The sequence below is a fragment of the Carlito syrichta genome, unplaced genomic scaffold, assembly GCF_000164805.1.
Source record: "Carlito syrichta isolate Samal-C Ts95f unplaced genomic scaffold, Tarsius_syrichta-2.0.1 Scaffold304392, whole genome shotgun sequence".
Classification (NCBI taxonomy): Eukaryota; Metazoa; Chordata; class Mammalia; order Primates; family Tarsiidae; genus Carlito; species Carlito syrichta.
This window is the reverse complement of record NW_007248488.1, coordinates 251,582-258,493: the sequence shown is the minus strand read 5'-3', so window position 1 is coordinate 258,493 and position 6,912 is coordinate 251,582. Positions and strand designations below refer to the sequence as shown.

Sequence of the window (6,912 nt, the reverse complement as noted above, 5' to 3'; positions counted from 1 at the left end):
TTTGGCTCTTTAACACGTTAATGTCTTAAGGAGAACTTTTTGCATTGTCCATGTAGTATGAACCAGAAGTAAACATATAAACATTTGTTATATTAAGCTCTGAGAACTGGGGGTGGGGGTGGGGGTTGCTATATGGCATTATTTAGGCTGTCTTGAATATCTTCTATTTTTCATAATAGTAATGATAAGAAAGATATATATTTCTAAATAATGCTTTTTTCTCCATAGTAACTATAAGGAATTTAAATAATAAAAAAGAGATTAACATATATTTAATAATAATTTTCAGTATAAAATATATCATTAGTATTGAATGTAAAAACATAAGATTTGACACATTTATTAGAATGTAAGTGACAATTTATATATCCAGAACTCAGCCAGCAAACATTTGAATTATAAGGAACTTCTTAAGATTGTCATTTAGCGTCTGGTTACTTTTTTTTTTTTTTTTGAGTTGGAGTCTCATTCTGTCGCCCACACTGGAGTGCAGGGCACGCTCCCAGCCACCGCAGCCTCGACCTGCTGGGTTCCCGCGATCCTTCTGCCTCAGTCTTCCAAGTAGCTGGAACTACAGGCGCGCGCTACCACGCCCGGCTAATTTTTTTTTTTTTATTGTACAGATGAGGTCTCACCAAGTTGCCCAGGTGGGTCTCGAGCCCACAGTCTCAGGCAATTCACTCGCCTTGGCCTTCCAAATTGCTGGAATTACAGGCTGAGCCACTGAGCCTGGCAGCATCTGGCCACTTTTTATCTAGGCTTCTAATAATCTTTGTTTTCTGGTTTCCAAACCTAAAAATAAAATCATGCAAAGCACACATTAGGATTGCTCATGCCTACCGACATTTGCAAGAAAGGAACATTTAATAAATGGGAAATAAATGGCAAAGAATCAAACATCAGTAAAAAGCCAGAAAGAATACTGGATTTAAAGTAATTTTGTACACAAGCAAATGGTCTCAAATATATCCATAAATATTTGTGATATGTAGCACGCAAACAGGTTTGGGTCTACAGACATCCTTTTGTTGAGATTAAAGTTGCAATGAATAAAAGTTGCTCACCTATAATAAAAAAGTTATTCAGTCTATAATAAAAATTAACTCTGAAGAATACTACACTAATAATCAACTATTCCTCAATAAAAGCAGATAAATCTTTAGGCTAGCACTCCATTCTGGCAAAATAGATTTGCTATGTATAAGTGGGTATCAAACAACTGTTAAAATATTTGCAATATACTTTTGAAAAAGTCCAGGGCAGTTTATAACCAAGTAGAAAAAAGCTTTCATCCAAAGTAATAAAATAAAATATTACTATTAATAACAAAAAACTCTTGATTCTAGATTGGATATAGGATCAAAGTATTGGAGAAGTACTCAGAGTTACATCATACTGAGTTATTTCTCAAGCTTCAATTCTTTTCCTATGCTTTTCAAAATTACCAACAGGATTCAACTCAATGCTGCTCATTTCTATGTATTCTATATAATTCACCTTTGTGTAGTGTTTCCCAATGCTGCCCCTGAATCAATTTTTTTCTCCCTTATTTGTAAAAATATCTTTTATTTGAGCTCATATATTCTGGCCATACTATATTAATCTTTGTTGGTCTATGTCATATACTGATGACTTGGTCATTCTCATTTTTAATGAAGAGTTTGGAAAATGGCTGAAATATTTTTCTCAGGCCAAGTTGTGTCATTATCATCGATAATTATATAACCCACAAAAATGAGAAATCTAGTTCTCCATCTTTAAATTTTACAAATATGAAAATAAGCTACTCTACTGTTTTCTTGCACTGGTTCTCTTATGATCATCCTGAACCCATAATCACTGAGAACTATTCCTACTGTTAAATGGTAAAATGGAACATTCTCTCCTGGACCACAATTTCTTCTTCTTCCAGTTCTTACTTATTCACACTGTCTTTGTCCTTGAACTTGTAATATTCACCAACCCTTCGAGTCTTCTATTTTTTCCCAACTGTATCTATGTCTCTTATCTTTACATAATTGCCTCTCTAACCTGGAGTCTATGACCATTTCACTAATTCTCTTGATAGAAACCTCAAAATTACTGCTTCTCTTTTTCACCTGATGTTGGGGGGTTACCTTCTAAAAAACCTGAATTATCTTTTGGAGGGTGGGCCTCTTGTAGTACAGGTTGCCTCCGCTAGGTGAGTGTTCTGGGAACCCATGTGCATCAGTGTACCAGCTAGCGCTGTGAGAGACTATTCAGTTTCAGTGAATTGTTCTTGGAGCTTCTTTCAACGCATTTGCCCGTTTCATGCTGGGTGAATTAGAAGTGCACTTGCCCACACTGCACCGAGTGTTCAGCAGTTTCTGGTAAAAAATGGCTTGGCCCTTGTGTCCCACCCTCCCTATTCACCTGAGCGAGCTTGAGTGTTGTTTCCCTGGATGAAAAAAGTCCTCAGAAGAGCCCACACGGTCCACACCATCAAGCATGTGCCTAAGAGGTGGCCTGTGCCCACTGGAAAGAAGAGAAGCATTGAGGAGGCTGTACTCCCTCTTGCAAGACCCAGACGGTCATTTATGAGATTCTTAGAGCCAGGTCGACCCCGTCGTCCCCCAACGTGCTGCTCTGGTCCCCAGGTGTGGAGGTGAAGCGCTGCACTGGCTGCTGCAGCTCCAGCAGCGTGAAGTGCCAGCCTTGGCCCGTGTCCCACCGCAGCGTCAAGGTGGCCGAAGTGGAGTATGCCAGGAAGAAGCCAAAGTTAAAAGAAGTCCAGGTGAGGATGGAGGAGCACTTGGAGTGTACCTGCATCACCACCAGCCTGAACCCGGACTATCGGGAAGAGGACATGGATGCGAGACAGACGCCAGGTGAGGACGAGCCGACCCTACCCTGGGGCATGGATGTACTTGGCGTGTGACATTCCTGAACTATGGACAATACTTTACTGCCAGTGTGCGTGGTCTTTGTTCCCCTCTGTGAAAAACTGTGTCTGAGAACACTGTGGAGAACAAAGAGTGCGCATTTGTTCAATGTGACCTAAAGCAAGTATCATAGTATTTAGCCAAATACGGGGGAGGTGGTGAAGAAGGAGCACAAACATGACAAAAACAAAACAGACTCACAAAAATATCTAACCGACCCGACGGGATGGAAGGCAGCGGGGGCTCAGCAGACTGGATCTCTGTCCAGGTGGTCACGGTACTTTTTGCCAAGCACGTGGAGACAACTTGTGGGGTGACTGGAGCAGGGGCCCGCAGGGAGCAGGAATGTCTCAGAACCGCCAAATGAACTTTAGGAACCACAACTATTATTAAGTGTTTATTAAGCTTTCCTTTTTTAAAAAAATGATCTCTTGGAAGACATTTACATGGATAACACAGGCTGCCGTAACTGTCAGGACAGTGCAATGGGTATTTTTCCTAGCAAGATACAAACTAATGCTTTGTATTAAAGTAAACATGGTATACCAACCTATGCATCATGCATCACAAAACAAAAGAAAAAAAAAAGTCATCGGAAAGAAATGTTTTGCCAATCTGGAAAAGGTGAAACAAAACCCAGCAGAAACACTAAAAGGCATCAAATTTGACAAGTTCAAAAACTTTGAGCGGTGGGAAAAGCTTCTCAATAGGTATATAGCATCAAATAGTAAGTATTTTAAAGGGGACTAAGTTTAAACATGTAGGACTAAATACACAATGTTTTATAAATAAATTCTGTTTTGGAGGGTCGCCTCCTTGTAAATTCAACTCTAGATAATTTCTACTGAATAACACTTCTGCTCTGTGGGGATTCCAAAAAGAAAAAAAAAAAGCACACAGAGGCCCCTTGACTTATGATGGGGATATGTCCCAATAAAACCATCATAAGTAAAAAATATTATAAGGTGAAAATGCATTTAGCACTCTAATAATCCCACCGCAAAGACAAAACATTGTAAGTCAAACCATTGTAAGTTTAGACACACTTTGACTTACAGTGAGACTTACAGTGAGGCTCCCAATAAACACATTCTAGACTTAACAGGACGTAAGCTGAATCACCGTAAGTCAAGAACTTGCATGTATAGCTATGCAAAGAAAAAAATAAAGTGGTCTTACAAAAAAGACGTATTGCCTCCTTCACTAAAATTTGTTTTTCTATTAATTATATGACTTTCTTCATAGCTACCACTCAGTTTGCTTTGCCTACCTTGAACTGTGTTCCCTCAAACCAATATGTGAAAGTTCTAACCCCAGTAACTCAGAATATAATCTTATTTGAAAAGAGAGTGATTGTATATGCAATTATTTTAGATCATAATGAATTTATTTATTAGTTCTAACGTGTGTGTGTGTGTGTCTGTAATCTTTAGGATTTTCTGCCTATAAAATCATATTCTTTGTTACCTTTAGCCTTCCAGTCTAGATGCATTTTATTTCTGTTTCTTGCCAATTACTCAGTACTTTGTTAAATACAAGTCATAAAAGTGGCAACTTGTCTAGTTTCTTAGAGAAAAAGCCATCAGTTTCACCATTGAGTATGATATTAGCTGTAGGTTTCCTTCTTGGTTTTCTTTTGACAATTTGCATGATAAATTTTCCACACTTTCATTTATATTTGCAATATCTTATTTTAACATATACTCTTAGAAGTAGCATAACTATTTTATTTTCACTATAGTTTGATAGTTTTTGTTATGTTAAGTATAGTTTTTTGGCTTTGTACATTTTATATTATGACTGATATATTGAAGTTTACAATTTTCTAGTTGTTCTAGGTTGTCCTGTTCATATTGATTTATTTCTTTCTGTATTTTCAAAAATAATTAAACATTATTTAATATTCCATATTTTCCTCTTATCTGTTTTTTAAATATGGAAGCATCAGATGTTTTTACCTGTCATAAGATAAAGTTCATTTAAATTTTATTAAGTAGATTATATAGGGCTAACTAATTTAATCAAACCAGGGCCAGAGCTAAATTGTGATCCAACATCTGTTTTGGAAATGGTTATTTTATCTATGTTTTATCCAGTTTCTTTTTGATACTTCAAAATATATCCTGATGATTTTACAATAATCACTAGAGCTACTGAACCCTAAAACTAAATAGCTATCTCCTAAATTTCTGGAAACAGTCCTGGCTTATGTATGTGATCATGGCATAATTAACAATTTCACTGTTAAACGTGTCTATTATTTTAGCCACCCTATTTTTAGTCAACCTATTTATACAGGAAAAAACTGAAGTGGTTTCTTTTGGTAGTTAAAGCCAGTATTTCAGTGAACACTATATTTACAAATGGCATACAGGTATTTGCATTTAATTGTGTTGAAAGTAAAATCTATTAAAAAATCTGGAATGTGAAGTAAAATTACATAAATAAATGATATACTTTTGTGAGTGAAATTTAACTTAAGCACTTTTTTAGTTTTGCCAAAATCAGAGTTTCCATATATATATATTCATATCTACCCATATCTACATCTAAAGATATGAATTGCATAGCATTTACAAAGGACATATTGTATGCCAAGAAATAGTCTATGTTTTTGATAGGTACTAAATGATTTACACTTTTACCACATATTAATTGTATCCACATTCTATTGCTAGAAAAAATAAAAGAAGTACAGACAGGTAATATGCCCAAGGTTATAAAATTAGTAAGTAGTAGAACTAAGATTTAAATCCAGAAAGTCTACTGTATTGCCAGAATATATTCTTTTAACCACTCTGCTGTACAGCTTTGCAATGTATTTGGGTGTGTGTGTACGTTTAATATATTAATTGCAAAGTTTTATGGGTAGTTCTTGAGACTGAAAAATATCTTATGTATGCTGGTGATACCTGCTGCCATGGTAACAAAGATATTTAAAAGCTAGAGGGTTATAATTGCTTGCTGCTTAATTTATCTTTAAAAGTAGGAGATATTTTCAAATATACCAATATCAAATAATTGTCCAAACATATTTTATCTTACCAGCTAATGCTGCTTTCCATAGCTCCTCAATCTACCATGAGGAAGCAATCAAAGAGAAATTACAAAATAAATCTAAGGTAGATTGATCTATTGTGTTAATTCTTCATGACTGTGGAGAGTGTGATAAATATAAGTGAGTTATCAGACATCTCCACATGAGCAAAGATAAATGTCATTTGAGTCCCAAACAGACAGCAATGAGCACTCTGCCTGTGAAAGAACACTTAATTCCAAGTATTTCAAGAGATTGCAGCCATATATATGTATAGATTTCACTACATGAGCACCCTCTTTAGAGTATGTTTCAGTGGAAAGACTAAAGATACTGGCAATCTGAATTTCCTCATCCAAAGAGTTATATTAAGAGAATATATTACTCTTCTCAAGTGCTTTTATGAGCTGAGGAAAACACTTAGCTAGAGAGTGAGGTATGTATTAACCACTGAAGATGAGAAGCCACAATTTTCTATATATAGTCTCCTGCTACATTTAAGAAACCACACTGAGATACCACCTAACTCCAGTCAGGATGACCATCATTAATAACTCAATAAACAACAGATGCTGGAGAGGATGCAGAGAAAATGGAACGCTTCTACAGTGTTGATGCAAGTGTAAATTAGTATAACCTCTGTGGAAAACAATGTGGTGACTTCTAAAAGATCTGAAAATCGACCTTCCATACAAACCAGCATTCTCCCTTCTGGGAATATATCTGGAGGAACTCAAATCATTCTATAAAAAAGATACCTGTGCATACATGTTCATTACAACACTATTCACAATAGCAAAAACATGGAACCAACGATGCTCCCGTCAGAAGTGGACTGGATTTTAAAAAATATGGTACATCCACATGACAGAATATTATGCAGTCATAAAGAAGGATAACATTATGGACTTCACAGCATCTTGGATGGATTTAAAGTCTATCATACTCAGTGGTCTATCACAGAAACAAAGA

The 6,912-nt window shown here is 36.1% G+C and overlaps 1 pseudogene; it reads left to right on the top strand.

Annotated features, from left to right (window-relative positions):
- Positions 1–2,423: 2,423 nt before the first annotated feature.
- Positions 2,424–2,899, top strand: LOC103262221 (annotated as a pseudogene).
- The last annotated feature ends 4,013 nt before the right edge of the window (positions 2,900–6,912 follow it).